The sequence below is a fragment of the Lissotriton vulgaris genome, chromosome 4_1, assembly GCF_964263255.1.
Source record: "Lissotriton vulgaris chromosome 4_1, aLisVul1.2, whole genome shotgun sequence".
In the NCBI taxonomy this organism is placed as follows: Eukaryota; Metazoa; Chordata; class Amphibia; order Caudata; family Salamandridae; genus Lissotriton; species Lissotriton vulgaris.
This window is the reverse complement of record NC_141691.1, coordinates 411,855,253-411,878,432: the sequence shown is the minus strand read 5'-3', so window position 1 is coordinate 411,878,432 and position 23,180 is coordinate 411,855,253.

Below are 23,180 nucleotides of genomic sequence, written 5' to 3'. Positions count from 1 at the left end.
TAGCAATAATTAAACACTCAGGGCCTCATTTACCATATTTTGATGCACAGCAAGTCTTCCTGCTGCTCTACCATCTGTTAAAATAAAAGGGCAAGAACTTTACAAAATACAGTGCATTCCTGTCCCTCTACCCTGTGCCAGTGCACAAATAGCAGAAGTGTGCCAACACAGACACCATTGCGCCATGGTGCAAGGGTGCCTGCATCGCAGGGATGGTGGTTGCTTTGCAGGAAGGGACACCTTCCTGCACAAAAACAATCATTAAAGGTGTTTGCTCCCTCTATGTGTGCTGCGAAATATGCCAGGGAAGGCGTAGGATTCTGATGTATTCCCATGTTAATGGCACTTTGTAAATCTGGGAATGTGTCAGGTTCCATGTAAGTTACGTAGGAAAACCCACAGCAACAACCATGGAATGTCCCTTTCTTGCAGAGTAATGCGTGAAAGGGACCCATATTTACATTCCATGAAAAGTCATGCAGCGTGACTTTACAAGGCCTTGTAAATATGGGCAGGCACACTGCGCCGCCAGTGTGTCTAAAAAAGTGACGCACTGCCGGCACAATGGGCTTGTGAATGAGGCCATTCCTTTAGTTTAGGTCCCTACAGAGCCCTATATTCATATCATTGACTCAACCAGCAAAAACACTGATTGATTTCTACAGTTAAAACCTTATCCATGTTAATAATGCTGTTCCTGTCTATGTTTCACATTTTATTTCATATTGTGTTGCCTATGCATATTTGTTCTTTCCAGATGTTGTGTTTCACTAGTGTTTTATAATGCAACATATGGCTGCTCTGTAAAGCATACTGTGAATTGAGACTCACCTTGGTGTCTGGGTAACATCTTGGTGTGTATGGCACAATTCAGAGCTCTGGAGATGAGGCTGAAGGTAGCATGAGTGTCTCACACTCATGTCAGTGGGTCATAAAGGTATTCAGATTTCATGCCTATAAAATGATTAGTGTCTCTTCAGAGTTTTCAAAGCAATGGTCTTATATGTCCCAACTTTAATTGCCATTTTATGAGGCAGTTGGTGACAAGGGAATAAAATGTGAACTATTGACAGCCCCAAAAGAAAAGAAAATACTATGCTTGCAGAACAGCAAGGATCAGGTAACAACGAGACGCGAACAGAGGGGAGACATAAACCCATACAGTACATACGCACAAACTCAGACGAAGGAAGACAGTACATGTATTACATACAAAGAGATTCACGACAAAACATAAAACAGTTATTGGCCATAAAGATCTTTTTCTGTATGTTGCGCATCTTTAATATCCTATTTACCTACATGCCTAGCTCTTTTTACCTTTCCCTCCTTTTTCCTCTCGCTTGCTATTTTTGCGAGCGTTCTCAATTGCCAATACTTACACCTCGGTCAGCCGGTCAGAAATTAACCTGGTCGGGCTATTTACCCACGGTTGGATCTTAAACCACTTTTGAGTTTCTTCTTTTGGTGGGAAGCTCTCCAGGCTGAGGCAACAGAGGGTATTGATCAGGAGAACAGTCGGACAGCTTGGTTATATCTATAGGAGTGTGAGAAGGAGGTGGTACATTTCGAACATCAATAACATTTCTAACTTCCCAGACGGGTGGTGCCTGGGTAACCCTTACCCCAGGACTCTTCTTTGTCCTTTCCCTATCTAGTTAAACGTCATAGTTACATTATCTAACGTGTTAATTCGAGTCAATTTCCGTCATACAGTACCCGTCAAGTTTCTATGTCAGTCCATCCTCCCAGTCGCTACGTTCTAAGGAGGAACAGTCATGTCTAAGTCTACGTCTTTAAAAACTCGTTAACATAAGTACTATGCTTAGATCCCCTCCTTCCCTTTTCGTCGGTCGTTCGATCATCGCTCTTCCATACTTCAGCCGACGTTCCGACGCGACCTGCAGAAGGGAGGAGAAAGAAGGGGGTGGGGGCAGCATTCAAACCACATCAGCATGCAGTAGTCCGAAAATGTTTTTACCTACCACATACTCGACCTATCTCCACGTAGTGCATTCTCTACCATCTCGGCGTTTAAGCCCAGAGGGACCCGTAGTGTCAGATAGATAATCATCGATGGTCTGCGTATCTACATGAATCACTTGATCGTGACCTTTTAGGTCGTGTGCAAGGGTGGTGGTCAGGTGGTATTTCTGTGGTGTCGTTTAAGGGCGTCTAAAACACTTTTCCGGCTGCCTGTGACACATAATGTAGCTGCTAAATATCGGGCCTTTTTAACCTTCAACCTTGATCATGCTTATTCTTCGCTCATATTGGAGACAGTAGTAACACATTCAAAACTCATTAATGCAACCGCTACAATTATACTTTCTTTTTCAAAATACCTTTAATTAAAAAATGTTGGTGTACAAATACGGGCCTACGACCCAGTGGACCGGCCACGGAGCAGACTGGAACTGTACATAAGAGGAACGAAGTCGGTGGCCGTTCATTGCATAAAGTGCAGCAGTGCAATAAAATCGTATCGAACTTTCCTACAGGGCGAGCATGATGCATGTCAAGAATTCAAGTTTTCAATTAATTCATTATCCAAATGCTCGCTCAGTACCTACTTTACATCAGCTCATTGCCTCCAAACATAATTAGTACCCACCCTAAATCAGTTCATTGTCCCAACACATAATCAATATCTATCTTACATCGCTTTCTTTTCTAACCACATAATCACTATCCATCTTATCAACTTTCATTGTCCAGAAAATGCATACATATCTCGGAGCATCAAGGTTTGAGCAATCCGGGTGAACAAGGAGTTTGAAAGTTTCATTTTTGTATCGGCGCCATTTTGGGCGAGGTCAGGCAGGTCCCAGTATAGTCAGAATGTCTCCAATGACTCGTGGTTGGACCAGAACCTCTTTTGGTAGTTCAAAAAGTTTTCGTAATGGGGTGACAGACTAGCAATATGAATCATCAGTCAAAAAGTGGGGAGGGAGGCAACAATCTTTTCCTACCGGGTCATTCTGGTGTTCCACCGGAACTGAACAAATCTGTATCTTTGCAGGATTTTAGTCATTTCCAAACTGAGGCTGGCGCCGGCAGGAGTGCACCGACGTCTCGTGGCTCCATCGGAGGACAGGGCGGGGGGCGCCTCGTGGAGAGGTCGGCCCCCCGGGCTCTTTTAGAATCTTCAAGGTCGAGGAGTACAGGGCGTGTGCCCGTCCCGGGCAAGGAAACCCGCTTTTTGATATGGACCCCTTCTTCAAGCAGGAGCGTTGGGGTGTCGCTGGAAGCCTCCACCTGGAGGGAGGTGGGGGAGGCTCGTTCGTGCCGCCTCCCCCTTCCAGCGACCCCGCGCCGTTCCTCGGCTCCAGCGCTTTGGTACAGCCGTGCCAGACAATGAAGATGGGGGGGGGGGGGTGGCTGAGGCAAGACATCCCCCCCTTGTCATGTGGCGGGACTACCTGCAACTATCCAGGGGTTGCCGTGTGGCGGGACTACCTGTCACTCTCAGGCATTGCCATGTGGCGGGGCTACCTGCAATTATCCCGGGCCGAGTGCAGTTGCAGCCATTATTGCGCAAAGAAGCGCCGCCGTCCTCGCCTTGGCTTCGGCGTTCGATGAGAGCCGGATCAGGCGAGAGAGGGGGGGGGGCGGTGGCTGAGGCAAGACATCCCCCCCCCCGTGGCCTGCAGGGCAGCAGAAGAGGGGAAAAGGAGAGATCATTACGATTTTCGGGCCGTCCGCCCCACAGCCTCCCCTTCCGACTGCGGCCAGCCGAGCCCTGCATGCATCGAGGCCTCGCCTTCCGGATGGGCGTAACCGCGGACCTGTTGCACTTCGGGAGCTTCGGGAATGGGGGTAGGTACCTATTGATTTGTATCTATTTCATGTGACCGTTATTTGGGCGTGGTGGGCAATGAGGCAGACATGTTTGGAGCAGGAGTAGGCAGCGGAACCTAGCTACCTCGTGGCTGTCTTGCTGTCAAACTTTTCGCCATTTTATATTTCTTATTACGAACTGTTTCTGATGTTTCTTATTTTTAGTGAAGTCGAAAGCTCATCAGGGGGTTACTGACTTAGCCCGATTTCTTTTATTTTTCCTACTTTTCCTTAGCGTGTTTCAAGCTAAAGTTTCTGTTAACAGGGTACGGTGATCACTTCATATTTTTATGTGTCCTTTTCATTAGGGGTACTCCTGGACGGACCAGATGAGTTACCTCCAATAAATGGTCCGGGGTGGAACTAGATTATCAATCAGAGGGGAACACATGTCCCTTCATTAGGGTATCATCCTGGACGGACCAAACGATGTACCTCCAATTACTAGGGTAGCCTCCTGGACGGACCAGATGGGCTACCTCCAATAAATGGCCAATGAGTGGGGAACATATGTCCCTCCATTAGGGTAGCCTCCTGGGCGGACCAGGTGAGCTACCCCCAATAAATAGTCAATCAGTGGGGAGTGGGTAGGACTGATGAATCATAAAGGGGCATAACCTACCCTTTACTACTTGCAAAGACTAGACAGAATATTTCTATTCCACGTTGTTTGCAAACAGAAAATACCTCAAACAAACAATTCCTTGGACAACAATGTCCAGTCAATCAATCAATCAGTGGGGAGAAAAACAGGCATGTCGGATTACAACGGGGACAAACGTCTGAATTACCTGCCCTTCGCTATCTGCAAAGGAAGACAGAATATTTCTATTCGTCTCTGTTTGTAGACAGGGAAGATCTCAAAGAGCAACAATCGATTATTAATCGATTTCAAACAATCAGTGGGGAGAAAGGTAGGCCTGACAAATCATAAAGGGGCATAACCTACCCTTCTCTATCTGCAAAGAGGGACGAACGTTCCTATTCACCGCTGTTTGCAAACAGAGAATGTCTCGAGAAGAGAACCAATATTTCAAGTAGCATCCAAAGCTAAATGAACCAATAACAACAATATCAGTATTCAAATACCGATTCCAATACAATCAATCAATCAATCGGGTGGATAAAACCACCCTACCAATCAGGCGTAAAAACACCCTACTTAATCTTACCCGGACCGGACCATACGGACAGTTCTTCGTCTTCCCCTTCCAGCGCCCGATCGTTCTCTTACTCTATGCAGCATTCCCGTGGGATTCCAGTCAGGACAGTAGGCCACTCGAGAGAGGTCCGTTCAGAATCGGTGAAGTTCATTCAATCGGCAGCCGGACGAGGGCCCTCTCAAGGCAGGTATACTCCGATCATTTAGATGTTCACCTCTTCGTCTGGATCTCTCTTACTGGACCTTATGTCACTGATGGACCCCGCGTTGGGACGCCAATTGTGGAAAGTGAGCCCATATTAGTATCGATGCCCGGACGGCTGGCGCAAGTCGCCTCTTAGTTCCCATTCTGAATAGTTACCCAATAAAGAGACGGGCGCTGGAAGCAGGAGTCACAAGAACAGGATTTATTACTCATGAGGAGAGCCTGTCATTTCGGACACGAAACACAGTGTCTTTCGGGAGGTGCTCTAACAAGTGAGCTGAGACATCGTCTTTTATACCTTACAAAACACTTCGCATTACAATCACGACATTGTGAAACAAGGAAAAGACATCCCATAATCCTCGTGTCAATCCTACCCCACATATATTCACAATAGAGACCCTTGACCTGCTGATAAGAGGGGAGGGTAATCACGCAGCTGAGTGTTCCGCCGATTTTTAGGATATGTGCGCCTGATCGTAGCCCAGGGGGTGGGGAGGCCAGGATCAATAGTGGGTCCTTTGAAGAGGAGTGACTCCATACAATAAGGGGCAGTAAACAGTATCTCCTGGCTTAGGCGATGACCTCAGACCTGTGTGGACAGTCAATCGCGGAGGGAGGGTTTACCAACAGAGGGGTTATTCATGAAAGGAAGGGAGGTGCTGGTCAGGCGCGGTCGTGACTCCCAAGGACAGGGTCTTGCAGAAGAAGAAGGTTTATGACTTGCCCGTGTGAGGGAGAAGGGGAGGGGGGAGCCAGGGTGTGCACAGGGACAGAGTCGCACAGAGAGAGAGGTCTTATGACTCATGCATGAGAGAGCGGGGGCAGTCAGGTGCAGCTGGGGAGGGCTATGTCAGCTGAGGTGAAGGGTTTGCGTGGGTCAAGCAGGAGGGTTGCCTTTCAGGGCAGGGTCGCGCAGAGGGAGAGGGTTTCACGGGTTATGCATGTGAGAGGGGGGGGGTTCAAATACGCGTAGAAGAGAAGCCGGTGATTCTAATGAGCGGGCAAAAGGCCATGGTGCCTAAAATGGCTGTCATGTACATATGGGCACGGGCTTTTACTGGCGGCGTGATGCGGTCAATATTTTACGGTATTTATGGTGCTTACAGGGAGGGGAGTGGGAAAAGGGAAATGAACGCCGCTTATGTACATCAATTTTTCAAATTTTCCACAGCTAAGGGGAGAATGAGAATGACTGAGGCACTCCGAAAACCACTAAAAAGACTTTAGTAATGGTTAATACAGCCTTCTTATTTTCAGAATTGGAACATTTTCAATTCTAATTATGCACAGCATTATCATTGTCACTTATTTATCGTATACTGCTAGCAAATCTTGCCAACGCGAATACGTTTGGCTTGTTTTAGGCACATGCCCAATGTGATCTGTTGGGCTGCGCACAACCAATCTGGTTTCACGACTATATGTAGTAACTATCATCTCCTGACCTAAATGTGACATTTTCTGGCTTTGAGCCTTCTGCTGCTTCGAGGTGGACTCCATAAAGTGGTTTACTGCTGGAGAAATCCCCTACCCTAATTCTTGGGGTCCTTTTGCTCTTGGGTGGACTCAATAGAGCAATTTAGTGGTGGTATAACTGTGTCTCCAAAGGTTAGGCTGTTTTGTGTCAGGATCGAACTCAACCAGATCCCTCCCCCATGGCACACCTTCTCTTGTCCTGCCATGCAAACCTCTGATCTCGTGTCTATAAACAATAATCAATGACAAAGCCACTATTATTCAAATAACCAAAAACAAGGGATTTCCTCAAAAGCAACACAAATGAACTTGAATGACACTTTAATCACCTTTGCATACTACTTTGTGTGTTTACATGCTGCTGTGAGAAGTTCAAAGCACACTCCCAGGACACTAGCACACAATTTTTCATGTTGTTCTAATCTTTAGATGACACCGCAGCCAGGACCCATCCACATGTATGCACTGAGAGACAGGGTCCTACAGAGCAGCCCACTTGGAGTGCGCCTTTGGGACTCAACAAGAGGTTCAGAAAGCAAATATAGAAATACTGCAATACAAATTGATGATTAATGGTAAAGATTCGTTACATAAGGTGTTCCTGAAAAGTTGATAGCACTGTGCAAAGACAATCACGTGTAAGGGAATGCTTCAATTAAATCGTCGCTCAGCATCTGGCTGAATCACTCCCAGCCTATCCCCACTTTGATGCATACCAGCTTTATATTAAATCAACTTATTTTTGGTACATTTTAAAATAACATTCCTATGTGCTTTTTCTGCACACAGTGCTGGTCACTGCTACTGTCCTAAGGCTTTAGAAGCACCATGCCTTTTCTTTAAAAATACTTATTAGAGAGACATAAGAAAGCTCATGTAAAATCTTATTTAAAGCCTATCTTTCAAAACCTGGCTATTCTCTTCGACTGTCATGTGGTAAATAATAACTGATCACACCTGGGATCAGTTAAGTGCCGCGACCTCTGTGAGGTCACTATTACATTATATTAGCTGATATCATTCTATTTATTCTTTCATTCATAAGATTGACAAAACAATCTAGAAGGCTTGATAGAGCGCGCAGGTCACCCGACTAACTTTGTTACCAAATAATGCACACTTGGGCCCATAAAATATTTTCATTACACTTTAATCAGGTAACCTACACACTACTACTAGCAATTCAGTTCCTTTCTGTTTATTCCCGTGAACCTGACTTACCAATCCTCGTCACAGGTACCTAAGATCACAATGGGTCAAGGAGCTAGCTGTGGAGAAAGTAGACAACACAATACAATATACAATTTCAAATATGGTTGGGCTCTTTATAATAAACACAAACTCAGGAAGTTTTGAAAACCTTTATCTAATCATCATCATCATCATCATATGTCATGAGCCAACGATTAACACAGATCAAACTGTCTATAACTAGAATTAGAAATATCGTATAGCTATGAATGAGGCAAAGAATCATTTAGAATTCAAAAATTAACTGGAAGGAGAAAATAAGGAACACGCTATTTTGGATCAACAGACTGTTCACAACTTCACTAAAGGCGGGTAAAGAAAGGGAACATGCTAATCAAAGTAAACTTTCGAAATCCACTAACGGTTCAAAGGAAATGAAACTTATGCAATTTGATTTATCCAGATGTGCTTATTTTCTATAGTGAGGGTAAGATTGGAACAAACTATATATGCAAAACAATTTAGTATTTGACTAAAGGTAGGTAGAAAAGTGGAACATGCTAATAGACAATAATGCATGAAAATCTCATTTAGAGAGAGACAGGGAAAAAAGGAACGTATGCAATTATGCTTTATTCGAGACGAGAGGAAAGAAAGTTTAGATAAACAAACACCCACACAGACTTAAATTTACCTAGGATAGGATGAAGACCAACCCTGGCCACGGGTCAGATTGGAAAGACGAGAAAGGACCCTCAAGGACTTAGGTTGCCAGTAGGCAAGCAGGTACAGCTCATGGACAGTCAGGACAGGATAACCCTAGAATTTGGATCAGGACCGGGTTCACCAATGGGTACGACCAACACCCGCAGCTTCGGTTGCAACGCCTGCGCTACTCCCTCTCTGCAAGGAATCTGCCAGTAACCCTGATTGGGTTTTCGAATCTCCCAGCAAAGTGCTTAGCCAGCACTTAAGGTTTCCCAAAACCCCGAGTGGGTCAGTGGAAATTCGGACAGAGTGCTCCGCAGCTCTCTGTATCAGTCACCTATAGAGTGCGTTGGGTCAGTGACAGGTCAGCTATTCGGACAAGTCGGACAATTTCTCTAGCTAAACCTAGGCTTGTTATACTGTTTTTCGGATCAGTGTACCACCCCCCAATGTTGCAGGTTTAAGGATCCCCAAATTCTGATTGGACAAAGGAGGGGGTTAAGTCATCACACCACCTAAATTTTAGACTTTCTCAGGCTTAATATTCAGTTTTCGTACCCACCCCTTACATTCTAGTTTCCCATGGCATATGTTATACAGAGAACAATAGAGTACACAGCAGTTTATTACAAATGTAACAGTTTCAGGTACAGTTCAGCTTCGTCCTGCTGGGCTACAGGTCGGTTCCCAGGAGCATCTTGGGCGAGGCTGCCAGCTGGCTGGGTTCCACTTCTGTATGGTTTTCTTTTCCCCCATCACGTGACTGGTACCATACGGGCTTCAAAGATGGTGTAGTAAGCACCTCCCATTCCCAAAGAATACGATACATGAAAAGCAAGCGAAAACAATTTAGAAACACAGAACACCAGATTACACTGTATACCATGAGATGGCTATACTATATCCCTTACTTTATAATAACTATTGCATTAGGGTAAGTGCAGAACAAACAGCTTTGCAAAAGCAGCAATGCAAGCTCAGAGTATATGAGAACACAAAGCAGCCATCTTTTAGCTGTATTGCACATGAGCAATAAATTCCCACCAGAACTGCGAGTGCGTCATCATCACATGGGTATGACCGACGCATGCTGAGACTAAATCCCTGCATAGCAGCAGCCATTTTAGGTGGCAAGAGTATTAGGATTAATAAACACATAAGCAAGCTTCACTGGGACACCCTGTGTAGTGTAATATGTGCAATATTAGAAACACAAACAGATTGATTACGTAGTCAGGGTTATTCGAGGTTCATGAATACAAGCAAGTCGCGAATTGTGCGAAACCTTGCTCCATCAATCCCCTCTGTGATGATATTTACTATCATCACTATTAATGGAACCAGATGCCAACTTTTCACATTTCACCCAATTCAATTTCTTCAAACTTTTTATTTAGCCTTTTCTCTGCATCTTTATTAGGATGATAATTTTTCACCCTTTTATAAATCTGATTATTCAGCTCTTCTAATTCGAGTTCATCAACATTTCGTTTCATTCCTCTCTTATTCACAGCATACTTCTTTTTGTGTTTTCGACATTTGCAGCAAATTATTATGATGAGCACGAATAAACCTATTCCCGCTATTGGCATCAGTATTTTACTCACAAGACTTTTACCTAGGTTAGAAAACCAATTACCTACAGAGGAGAGACCATCAGTTAGTCTCTTCCAGGCACTATCAACCTCCAGTGGTTTGAGCTCTTTTTCCAAATTAGTTATGTTTCTCACATATTTCTTAATTTCAACACTTTTGTCAGGAATGTACAACATTCTACGGACTCCGCCCTCTTTTGCCAATAGTGTGTCAAGAGCAAGTCTATTCTGTAAAACCATAGATCTGATCGCAACCATTTCGGTATTGACCAGCAGGAAACCTGCAGCAGTGTCAGTTGATAACCGATCTACTACTGTTGATAATTTGCAAATTCTGTGTGTATTCAGAGTTACTCCCACTGCAGGTATCAATGCACTAAATATACCACCTAATATTTCTCCTACACTTTCTCTTTTACTACGCACTAATCAATTAGTGTTTTCATTGCTTCCAGCGACTTCATTCACATGGTATATTTTTGGGAAGACAATTCCAAAATAGCAGCTTCCATACCAGTGATCCGGCAATTTGAAATAAGCCTTGTTTCCACATATATAATAAATTCCGGGAAACACAGGTTCTGATCCATTTTTGAAACCCGAACCTCCAATTACCTTGTAATTGTGTTCGCATTCACTGGAACCAATGAATATGTTATTATAATAACTAGTCTTTTCTCTGTGAAGACAAAGTTTCCCTTTCTTTTCGAAATCCAGTAACAACGCAGGATTTGCTCCACCATTTGAGGTGCTCCACATGTTTTCAGCCCACTTGGGAGTTTTCTGTCTTTTATCATTCGCTTTTCTTTGGAAACTTTCTCTTCTTTTGTCTGCCATATTTAGAAACATTTTCTCTTGTTCATGTAATGAACATGTTAAATTATCTCTATGAGCTTCACCTAAATCTATTGTACCTATGGTTAGAAAATATTCTCCCATATAACATGTTACATCACTCTTAGTATGTACAGGATTTAGATTTCCACGTATAGGAAGTTCAGAAAATATCACGTCTGAGTTAGAATAAGAGTACTGTAACGGTCTGCTTTTATAGAATAAACTAGCTAAAATACTACAGGAAATTCCATATGTTAGTGGTAAATGGTGGTAGGTCACACCTTAAGCTACTGAAGTAGGTAGCTTCATACAGACGTAACAGTCTTCTATTTCCATTGCTTCTACGTAGTGTACTAACAAGTTTGAAAATACATTTAAATGAGTTCTGTTCTTTATTCTGTGATAATGTATTCCTTCCTCATCTGATGCATCTAAGTCCATTCTAGTTTGTCTAAGGCTAATGGCTTTCCATTGTTTTTCTACTCTTTGGGATGTATCTTTCATTTGCAGCTCTCCTGTGTCTTTTGTCACTGATTTAGTAGGGTACAAATTAGTATCTGTACTCATCATGTAAGGAATAGTTATGGTTAGTCCTATCCATAATATCAGTACTAATGCTATGCTACACAAAAATACTTTACAGCATGTTTTACAACGATTTCGCCTTGGCCTTCCATTCACAGTGGAATCAGACATTTTGGCTTAAAAGACGTCTCAACCCCTCTTTGTAGCTTTACACAGGTTGCTTACACAGGGCAATTTTCAGGTTGAGTGCACTTCTTCGTCAGTCTGATCAGCAATCAATTCTTCATCACTCTCGTCATTTATTTCAAGATTTTCAAATTCTTCCAACACCAGATACGTCCATTCAGGACTCTGATACTTGTTGGTTAGTCTTTTTATTCAGGCACTTATTCTCTTACGCCATGCTCCTGACTGGTCAGCTTTGCTGGAGTCTAGATTTTCATGTTCAAGTTTTTCGTCTATAGTTTTTAGTCTCAGTCTCAGTCTTTTGACAAATCTTGGTTCTCTATCTTTTTTCTTGAATCTTTTAACTGTCACTGTAATTTGGATTTCTCCAAATGTTCTTTTATTTTCGTTCAGTTGTGGCACATCTGTTTCAGTGTCTTCTTCTTCCCTTCCTGTCTGACTAGTTCCAGGTCTTATGTCAGTTTCTTCTGCCTGGTCACTAAGCTGGCCTTGTCCAGGTATATGCTGGATTTGGCTTTGTTTTATTTCAGTTTCTTCTTCCTGAACACATTTATCTATTTCTATCTGATCCTGTTCAAGCACTTCGAACTTTTGATTTTCTTCCGCTTGAACTTCTGCTCTAATTTCTATCTGTCCCTTTTCAGGCTCAGGAGTTTTTGGAGGTGTGTCGATAACCTGTTCTGTCCCTACCTGGCCTTCCTCATCATCAGATTTGACATGAATTTCGATGATCAGATTATCTCCTTCTATTCCTATCTCGTCCTCACTATCCCACTCTCTATCTAAGTAGGTTTGTCTTCTGGTTCTTATTGGGTCGAGTGTCAGGTCGATTACTGGGACCCAATCATCTTGACTGGAGCTTGGTTGTTCTTCTTCAGCTACTTCAGGACCATCTTCAGGAGACCCCTCAGCTGCACAACCTTCAGCCTCAGCTTCTTCTTCTTCTTCTGTCACTTTCTTTGTATGGCTGGCATGGATCCACCTTGGCACACCTGCACACTTCACCGCTGTTGTGGTATCGAGAATCACCTGTCTTTGTTTTCCCCACTTCGGTGTAAGGCAACTCTTCCGAGTATGTTTCTTAATTACAACCCAATCACCAGGGTTCAAGTCATGGGCTGGAGTTGCTGGTCCGGCGACAGCGTCTTCTCCAATCTGGTGAGAGATAGAACGCACTTGGTCACCCAGTACTCCAGCACCAAATCATCAGATATGTTTATCAGTTTGTGTCCTGGCACCCATGCTTGCCGCATTACTCTTCCCATCAGTATTTCATGGCTACTCAAGCCTATCTTCCGGTATGGAATACTTCTAAGTCCCACCAAGACAAGGGGCAAAGCATCTATCCACTCCATTTTAGTCGATTCACACATTTTTCCAATCTTGATTTGATTGTGCCATTCAGTTGTTCTACCACTCCAGAAGCCTCTGGGCGATATGCACAGTGCAGTTTTTGCGTGATTTTGAATGCTTCACAGATGTTTCCTATTATTTCATTTTGAAAATGCCCACCTCTGTCTGATTCAATTGTGACTGGAAAACCGTACCTAGGTATCAGTTCCCTCAGTAACAATTTGGCTACGGTGATGCCGTCGTTTCGGTGTGCAGGATAAGCTTCTACCCATTTTGAAAATAGGCAGACAATGACGAGGACGTACTTCATTCCTCGACAGGGTGGTAACTGAATAAAATCAATTTGCAATCTTATGACAAGGCCTTCTGCTTTTCCAATTGTACCTGGTAAAATTACTGTTTTCTTTCCGGGATTAAATTGTTGGCATATCAAACACCTCTGGCAGAGTGCCTCTGCTATGTTTCTGAATTTCGAATTGAACCATGTCTGTCTGAAAACACGAATCATTGCATCTCTTCCTATATGGGTATCTACATGTATCAATCTAGCCATAGGAGCAAGCATGCAGACTGGCAACACAGGCGTATCATCAAGGTAAACAATAACACCATCCTCATTCCTCCTGCGACAACCAAATTTTCTCCACCTTTCTTTTCCTTTTGGTTCTGCTGCATCCTGTAAATCTCTCAGTTCTTCCCATGTTTTTATGTCTTCAAACACCATAAGTTGGCAGCTGTTTCCGCTTACCCCCAAATTTGTATTTATTGATATTTTGTATTTCGCACAATGTTGGGCCAGTTGGTCAGCATATCGATTACCTGCTGTCACTTTGTCATCACCAGATTTGTGAGCAGCACACTTAACCACTGCCAATGCTTTTGGTAACTGGATTGCTTCCAGTAATCCTTGCACAAAATTTCCATTTCTGATAGGAGTACCTGAAGAAGTCAGGAACTCTCTTTGCAGCCACAATTGGCCAAAGTCATGCACAACCTCATAACCATACTGGCTATCAGTGTATATGGTTATTTTCATGTTTTTCCCAAATTTACAGGCGTTTGCCAATGCAACCAATTTGGCTACTTGTGCAGACTTGACTCCATACAAATAGGATGCTACTACTGGACCTCCTAAAGTGCACACCGCATAGGCAGCACTTAAGCCTCCGCTCTCATGTCTCATGCATGAGCCATCTACAAACAGCTCATAATCTTCATCAGTTAAGGGTACTGTTCTTATGTCAGGGCGTGGTTTTGTGCTGAACTCAGTCAGATCTAGGCAGTCATGCTCAACTTCTCCCTTCACTCCTGCTGTGAGTGAGTCTGGTAGGAGAGTGGCTGGATTCAAGATATTACATTGAGTAATGGTTACATTGTTTGCACCTACAAGAATCCTCTCCTACTTAGTCAGCCGACTAGGTGTGAGGTACTGAGTTTTGGTTCTAGTCAACAAAATTACAACTGCATGTGGACTTACACAGTTACAGGATGTCCCATAATGATAGACTCACTCTGCTCAAGACTCATGCAAGTAGCAGCTACTGCTTTCAAACACCCAGGTAATCCAGCAGCCACTGGATCTAAACTAGAGGAAAAATACGCTACAGGTCGTCTGGTTAAACCAGGACTTTGAGTCGGAACTGAAAGTGTACAATTGTCTTGTGTATCACAGACCAATGCAAACTCTTTTGTGTAAGCAGGCATTCCCAATGCAGGAGCTGTACACAGACAGTCTCGTAATTTCACAAAAGCTGTCATGCTCATCATCCCATTCCACTTGGTCTTTTGCTCCTTTCTTTGTCATTTTTATCAATGGTCTTGCTAGGACTGCAAATCCCACAACCCACTGCCTACAGTATCCTACAACTCCAGTATCCAACAACTGATTTCTTTCTGGGTATTGGGCAGATGCATGTTTCGAATTATCCTAATTCTTTCTGTGGTAACTTTCCTGATACCCTTCTCTATCTGGTGCCTCAGATATTTCACTGAAGAGGTACATAACTGTAGTTTGTCTGGTGACACTTTATGTCCCCCTTCACCTAAATGGTTCAGTAAGGCAATGGTGTCAACAACACAGTCTATCCTGCTTTTAGACACCACCAAGAGCTCGTCTATGTATTGCACCAGGACTGATTCTCTAGGCAATACCAAGGATTCAAGGCATTTTTTCAAAATTTGCTTGAAAATCGAAGGACTTTCCGTGTACCCCTGAGGGACACGATTCCAGACTTAAACATGACTGTCGAATTCAAATGAGAAAATAAATTTGCTGTCTGGATGCAATGGAATTGAAAAGAATGCATGGCACAGGTCGATGACAGTGAACCATCCAGCATTCCATGGTATTTGGTACAAGATCACTGCAGGGTTTGGCACAATAGGACAGCAAGGAACAACAATTTTTTTTACCTAGTGCAGGTCCTGCACTTCCCTGTACTTACCACTTGGTTTCTTGATTCCAATTATGGGCGAATTACAAGGACTGCTCATTACCTCCTGTATGATGCCTGCTTCCAGCAACCTTTTTATTTCAATAGCAACTCCTGCTTTCACTTCTGCACTCATTTTATACTGTTTAGTATTCAGGTAAACTGCATCTTCTTTTATGGAGATTTTAATTGGGTCAACATTTGCCATTAGTCCTACATCTTTCCCAGTGAAATCCCACACTTCTGGTTTCACCGTCTGTTGGAGTTCTTCAGGTAAGTCTTGTATTGTCAGTCTTTTAATTTCTGAGTCAGGTCTTATTAACATTAATTTGTAAATTCCGTCTTCATCTGGGGTTTGGATTTCAACGCCTTTTGGTGTGCAAAAGATGGTGCAGTTCATTTTGCACAACAAATCTCGTCCTAGTAAGTTTACAGGACTTGAATCGCAAACAACGAATCTATGCATCTCTTTGAAATTCCCTATTTTAATTTCCATGGGCTCTGTAACTGGGGTAATAATTAATTTATTAGAAACGCCCACTACTTGGATTGCTCCTCCTGAGAGGGGTAGGTTTGGAACGTCTGCTGTTCTCACAGTAGAACGGGTAGCACCAGTGTCCAACAGAAAGGTGACGTCATTTCCTTCAACCTTCCCTTCAATGTATGGCCCGACTGGTCTACCGGCAAGGAGGCGGCAAGCACGCAATCCTCGTCCTCCCCCCCTCAGGCACCGTCAGAAAGGCTCGTCACAGAGGAATGTATCATTCAACAAAAATTGCGAAGTTGCTGCTTTTCTATCCTCCTTTCCTTCCCAAACCTCTGCTTCCTCCCTCTGTTGTGCTTTGCTCCTATAGTTTGGCCTAGGTGCACGAGGCAACTGATTCTGTTTTACCTGTTGCTGTGTCTTCCGTGGTCCCTCATTCTGCGCTTCCGTATTTAAATCATTAATTTGGACATTATTGTTCTGCACAGCCTAACACTCGTCCCCCCAGTGCCCCATCTTTCCGCACCCATGGCAGGGGAACTTTTTCCTGGCCTCTTCTCGACTCATTTTTACTCTTGGTTTTCCTCCACCCCCAGGGTTCTGATACTGAGTATTTGTCATTTTATTTAACTGCTGTTCTTGGTGCTCTGCAAATTTTACTTGTGCTCACATGACTTTTTCTTTAATTCCTTTTTCTTATTTTCTAGCTCATCTTCGCAGTATTTGCCATATTTCAGGACCTAATCAATTGGTTTTGCTTGCCGGCAGATTTTATTATCTTTAATCCATTGTGAAATTTTAGGTCTTAATCCCGACACAAATAGATAAATGAAATGAGTTATGTCCTTCCTCTCAATGTTATCTAGCCCGCTGTACGTTTTGAACACTTGTAACAGTCGTTCATAGTATGAATGCACAGTTTCATCTCGATTCTGGGTAGTTCTATCTATTCAAGTCCAATCTGTCTCTTTTGCAGGCACCTTTTCTGTCAGGTACAATATTACCTGGTCATACTTCCTCATCACCTCCCCTGAAGGAGCTCCTGCCTTTGGGTCTCTGGCATATTCTTCACTTGGCCAATCAACAGCAATTTTACCTTCTGTCCACAAATCTACGGGAACCACAATGTCAAAAAACCCATCTAGATCTTTCAGGAGGCATTTTTGAACTTTAACAAATCTCTCAACTTGTCTGTACCACTCTACAGGTTTCTATCGTAATTTTGGGAAATCATTTGTAAATGACACAATATCTTGTCTTGACCATGGAACATGTACATATCCTCTACCTGGCAATTCTCTCATAGGATACAATGTTTCTGCCATGTCAGCTTCTTTTAAGACATATTCAGAAGTCACTTGTCTAGATCTACTATCTTCCTTTTTCTTTGCCCACCTGGCTTTCCATTTTTCTAAATCTCCCCATTTCTGTAACAGGTTCAACAATTCTCTTATCTGCACCTTTTTCCATGACACGTTCATGTTTTCTAAATCTTTGTCAGAAAATTCTGCTCTGTAGGGCTTTTGCAATACTTTGGATCTGCTAACGTCTATTCCCATGCTAGCCGCTGTGTCCATTAATTTCTCATGGAACACTCTGGTGTTTCGGGTAATACTTTTGCAAATGAATAGTAATTCTTCTTCACTAAGGGTGTTCAGCCTGTCCAGTCCCACATTCCCAGCCATTAATTCTTCCAATTCTATTCTTAATTTGTAAATATCTAATGGTTTTGGCTGAGGGTTTATTTTCTCTAGTTCTCGGGTCCATGGAACTATTTCTTCAGGAGTCACTACTGTGGCATTTCTAGTACCATACGAGGACTCAATCTGGACTTCTCTTGCACCAATATGAATGTTCTTTCTCTGTGAATTGCCTTCTGGTTCCCTTATGAGTAAATCCATCAGGGAAACTACAGATTCGCATTACTTGCCTGATCATCAACTATTAAGGGCTCTTTTCTTGGCTGCACTGCAGATGGAGTTACAACTGGAGTTTTTGGACTAGCCTGTTTATCCCCATACAGAGGAACAACTGGGCCAATAGTTACTGAAATTGTTAGAGCTTCAGGACTTGTATTTAACTGGGAAATCTTCTGAATAAGTTCAGTTCTCTGTTAAATTAAAGCCTCTCTCTCTCGGTCCTGTAATACCTTTTCCATGGTGCTCTCATGTACTATCTGTGGGATTAAAGGAGGGTAAAGATTCAGTGCACTTGGATTTGCCATACTTGGTCCCTCATTACATGAAGGCCTATAATATGGTACAGTCAATTCAGACGTACTCGACCCCTCATTACAGGTAGGCCTAAATAATTGATTTTTCGTACTCAGGGACCTAGGTTCCTCATTATATGGTGGTGGATTTTTCATTAATGAATCCTCCAGATATTCATCCTCAGAATCACCAGTAGTCATTAAGTGTCTAGTTTTCTCTGTCCTTTTACCTCCCACGGGTTCGTCTACAGTTAATACTGGGAACAGTCCTTCTACCATCATGTTCTGTTTCCATTCTTTTGTTCTTTTCTCACGGGTCTCCCTCTTTGCTTTTGGATAAAATTTTGCTAACCCTTTGTCCATTCTGGGTCTGTCTCTCTCACAAGCCTCTATTTCCCATTCTTCTAGGGACTCATATTGTGTTAGTCTGGGTCTGGGATGCAAATCATTCATTCGAGTCCTCAAATTAAACAAAATCCTACCATTAAAGGTACCTTCTAAGGGAAATGCTAAAATTCCGTCATCTTTAGTGTATTCCACCCAATTTTCCAACCATACACAAGCATGATACCCTCTGTCAAACATCATAAATGAAGCGGGAGTGGTTGGTGGTGGAATGATAACTCCTTCTCTAGTTCTGATTGGCTTGTCTCTTTTAAATAATTCTTTACTTTGTCTACTAAAGTTAATTTTCTCTTGCCTCCGTACATTCCGTGCAGTCTATGACCTTTCCACTGATCTCTGAGATTAGTTAATTAATCTCTCACAAAACCTTGATATCTAGGATCAGGTCCAGTATCGGGATGAGTCGGATACCACATATATTTCACAAAGACTTAAATCTTGTAAAAATACGTACTTCTGTTTACTATATTCTTCCAATGCTAGCGCGTTTTTCAATTTTCGGCAACCAATCAATACTGTGATTGCAAATAATTTCAACCAATGGGAGTGCGGCTTTTCCGTGAGACGCGTTCTCACTCTCCTGCGCTCACCCCTCCTTTACAATACCAGCTCCGTTACACAAACGCTGTTTCGACCAATACCAGCGCGGCACAAAGAGACATCAGCGCAGCCCCGCAACTGACTCCCTCCTTCACAAGGTAACGGAAACTTGATTTCTTTCTTAAAGTGCAAGTGCTTTATTTATTTATTTATTTTTTTGGGTGTAAGATTTTATTGAAATTTGCCATCATTACAGTGTCAGTACATCGCATCACAAAACGTTACATATTCAATCACATTTCCGTTCTGGTACACAGCTATTCAGCCGACAACCTTCCGGTCCGGCAGCAAACGTTTTGCATAGTGCAAAAGGCAGTAGGGGTATATTGATAGAATACGTGCCATCTTACTTTTATGATGTTTTTTGTTTTAAGTACAATGAGAACAAAACAGTAGACTCCTGCATAATGTTTAGTCACAATTAATCATCACAGTTGATTTCAGTGGTGTGTGCCAGTTCCAGGCTCCCAGGCTACTACCCCTCCCTCTCTCAGCACCAGACTAAGTGAAGCTCCCAATAGTTGATCCCTATCCCCCTACATTCATCTACACATTTCCCCCTGTCTCATTCATCCAATTCGTCGTCATCTTCTGAGCTGTCGTCCTCTTCCTCCGGCAGTGGCTCACACAAATCCCCCCTATATCTGTTCCATGCTTCCCAAACCTTGTTCCACTTGTGGGGGTTGGCTCTCATTTTGTACACTGTGCGTTCAGTTAGCATAAGTCTATCCATCGTCCTACACCACAATGCTAGAGTAGGTGTTTCTGCCACTCCCTATCTCTGTGCAGTGTCGCGTTTGGCCACCATAATCCCAATCGTGACCCATTGTTGTTGCTGGAGCGTTAGGTCAGTCCCCTCCCACACATTCAGCAGGCACATACGTGGTTCTGGTGTCAAGGAAGTGTCGAGGGCCTGGGAAATGGTGCGCATGACTTGCCGCCAGTAACTCGAGATGGCCGCACAGTCCCAAAAGCGTACGCAGCAGTGTCCCCTCCTCCCCGCACCCCCTGAGACAATACGGGGTTTCCGCCCTGTGCATTTTGTGCAGAGAGGTTCTGGTGTAATATACTCTATGCAGTATTTTAATTTGTATGAGCCTGAACCGGGCCGAAACACCCGCCTCCCTTGGTGATGCTAGTGCGGCATTCCAATCTGTCTTGTCCATGGCACCTAGCTCAGCTTCCCACTTCTCTTTCAACCATTGCAAGGGGTCTGGGAGATTGTTCAGTAACTTGTGGTATGTAAGTGAGGTAGCGCGTGTTTGCATAAAGTCTGTGAGAAGTCGGTCTTCCAAAGGTGAGGATTCTGGGACAGTGGATCCTGGCTCAATTACTGCCATTAGTGCGTGCCTAATTTGTATATATCTATAAGTTTCAGTGGGGCCTAATGCATATTATTGCTGCAGGTGTGGGAAAGGGATCATCCCAGTAGTGGTCCATAGGTCACCCACCGTCGAGATTCCAATAGTATTCCATTGGGTAAAACCTTTACTGGATCTAGGACAGCCTAGTTGTTTAGTGTCCCATAGTGGAGTAAGCTTGGTTATGACTCCCCGCCACTTAAGCCGTGTCAGCGCCCTGTACCATATTGTTACTGTGTGTTTGGTTGGACCGAGCAATCGCTTCAGTAGGCTTGGATTATAAAGTGGGGCCAGTAAACTATGTGTTCCCAATTGCGCTCTATCTGCTAAATATGCCGGGTCATCATGTGGGGCGTGGATCCATTGATTAATGACTTTGAGCTGCGACGCCCAATAGTAAAGCTGCATGTTCGGCAAAGCTATCCCTCCGTCATACCACCCACGATTGAGTTTAATATGCGCTATTCTGGGCGGACGTTCTCCCCACAATAGATCGGTCATCACCGCCGTCACTTTTCGGAAATAGGAGGTCGAGATCAGATCTGGGGTATTCTCCAGCACATATAAGAGGCGCGGTAGTGCCATCATCTTAAACAACGCCGCGCGCCCCAGCAGTGTGAGGGGCAGGGCTTTCCAGTGACGTACATCCGCCTTCAGGCGAGTGAGCGGGGGTGCCAAGTTCTGATCGTAGAACACACCCGCGTCACCAGTTACGTGGATGCTCAGATATTTAAATGAAGTATCGGCTACTACCAACGGGCAATTGTCGGGGAGGAGCGGTGCAGGACCTTTCAGCACGTAGAGGACTGACTTTGTCCAGTTAATCGTGTATCCGGAGGTCAGACCATGCCTATCACAGATTACCAACAATATCGGGATGCCCACCTAAATAAATTAGCATGTCATCAGCATATAAGGATATTCTATCTTCCCAGGCGTCACCCCATGTTAGTCCTTTCAACAGTGGAGTAGTCCTAATAACAGTAGCGAGTGGTTAAAACACCAGTGCAAACAGTAGGGGGGATAATGGACAACCCTGACGTGTCCCTCTAGCCAGAGGGATCGCTCGGGAGATGTGGCCATTGGCTGCTATATGCGCAACCGGGTTTGTGTATAAAAGTTTGATCCAGGAGAGAAATTTGGGGCCAAAACCCATATGGGCCAGAACTGCGAATAAATATTGCCACTCCACCATATCAAAAGCCATTCTGGCATCTAGTGACAGAATGGCTGCCGGCTCCCTCAGCAAATGGGCTCGTGCCAGTGCCCCATGCACACGCCGGAGGTTCAATGCCGTGCTCCTATGTGGCATGAAACCTGATTGGTCTGGGTGGATCAGGTGTTTTAAGTGCGGGGTCAGTCTATTCGCAATCAGTTTTGCCAGAATTTTCGCTTCTGCATTGAGCAGCGAGATTGGGCGATACGACGCACAGTCGACGCACAGTCCGTGGGCGATTTACCTGGGATGGTCACTATAGTCGCCATTCGTTGATCCAAGGGCAGAACCCCCGTTTCTCGACACTCTGCGAACATAGCTAACAGTGGTAAGCTCAGGTGTCTGATGCTGCTTGGAACCACTCAATCGGAATCCCATTAGGGCCCAGTGCTCTACCCGTGTGCAATGCACCAATTGCCGATCGGAGCTCCTCCTCCGTTAGGTCTGCCTCCAGTTCAGACACCGCCTCCGGTGGTAGAGTTTCGACCTGTATGTCTTGAAGCGCCGACACCGCCGCCTCAGCCGTGGCCACCTCTCCTGGGGTATAGACTGCTTGGAAGTGGTCAGCTAAGATTTCTATGATCTCAGAGGGGTGTGTATGATATGCCCCTTCCGGATCCTGCAGTTGTAAAATGTGTCTGCTGCCCTCACTTTTTTTTTCTAGCCAGGCCAGTAGTTTGTTGGCTTTGTCCCCTATATCATAGGCCCTATGCACAGTCGTCTCAATATTTTCGATTGTCCGTCGTCTGAGAAGATCGTCATGTAGTTGTTGACAGAGGTGGAGTGAGTGACGCGTGTCCTCCGATGGGAGTGCCATATGGGCCGCATTAGCTTGTTCCAATTTTAGTTCTAGTGCTAGCAGTTCTTGTTTCTGTGCACGTTTATGTCTCGTGATCGTCGCAATCGCCTGCCCTCTCAGCACTGTTTTATATGCTTCCCACAGGGTCGTTGGGGAGGACACTGAGCCCGTATTTTCAGTAAAGTAGTTTCTAGTCACTTTCTTTAAGTCTTTACGGACGTGAGGAAGCTTGAGATATCCAGGGTAGATTGGGTAGACTCTCTTGCGTGCTATCGCTGTGCAGGACATGGTCATGGTCAGGGGGGAGTGATCTGATATACCCCGGGGTCTTATCTGTACATCATTGATCGTGAGTCGGCCACCCCCCAGTGTAAGGAAGTAATCAATACGGGATAGGCAATCGTGTATTGCCGATCCTCGGAGTGTAGGTGCCGCCATATGTCAATCAATCCCTGTGCCTCCATGAACTCGCTGAATCTGGTCGGGCCTGGTGAATGCGCTCGGGTTGGGAACCTATCCTGTGTGACATGGGCCATTGCGTTAAAGTCTCCTCCCACCACTAGATCTCCGTCCGGGAGTTCCAGAAGGAA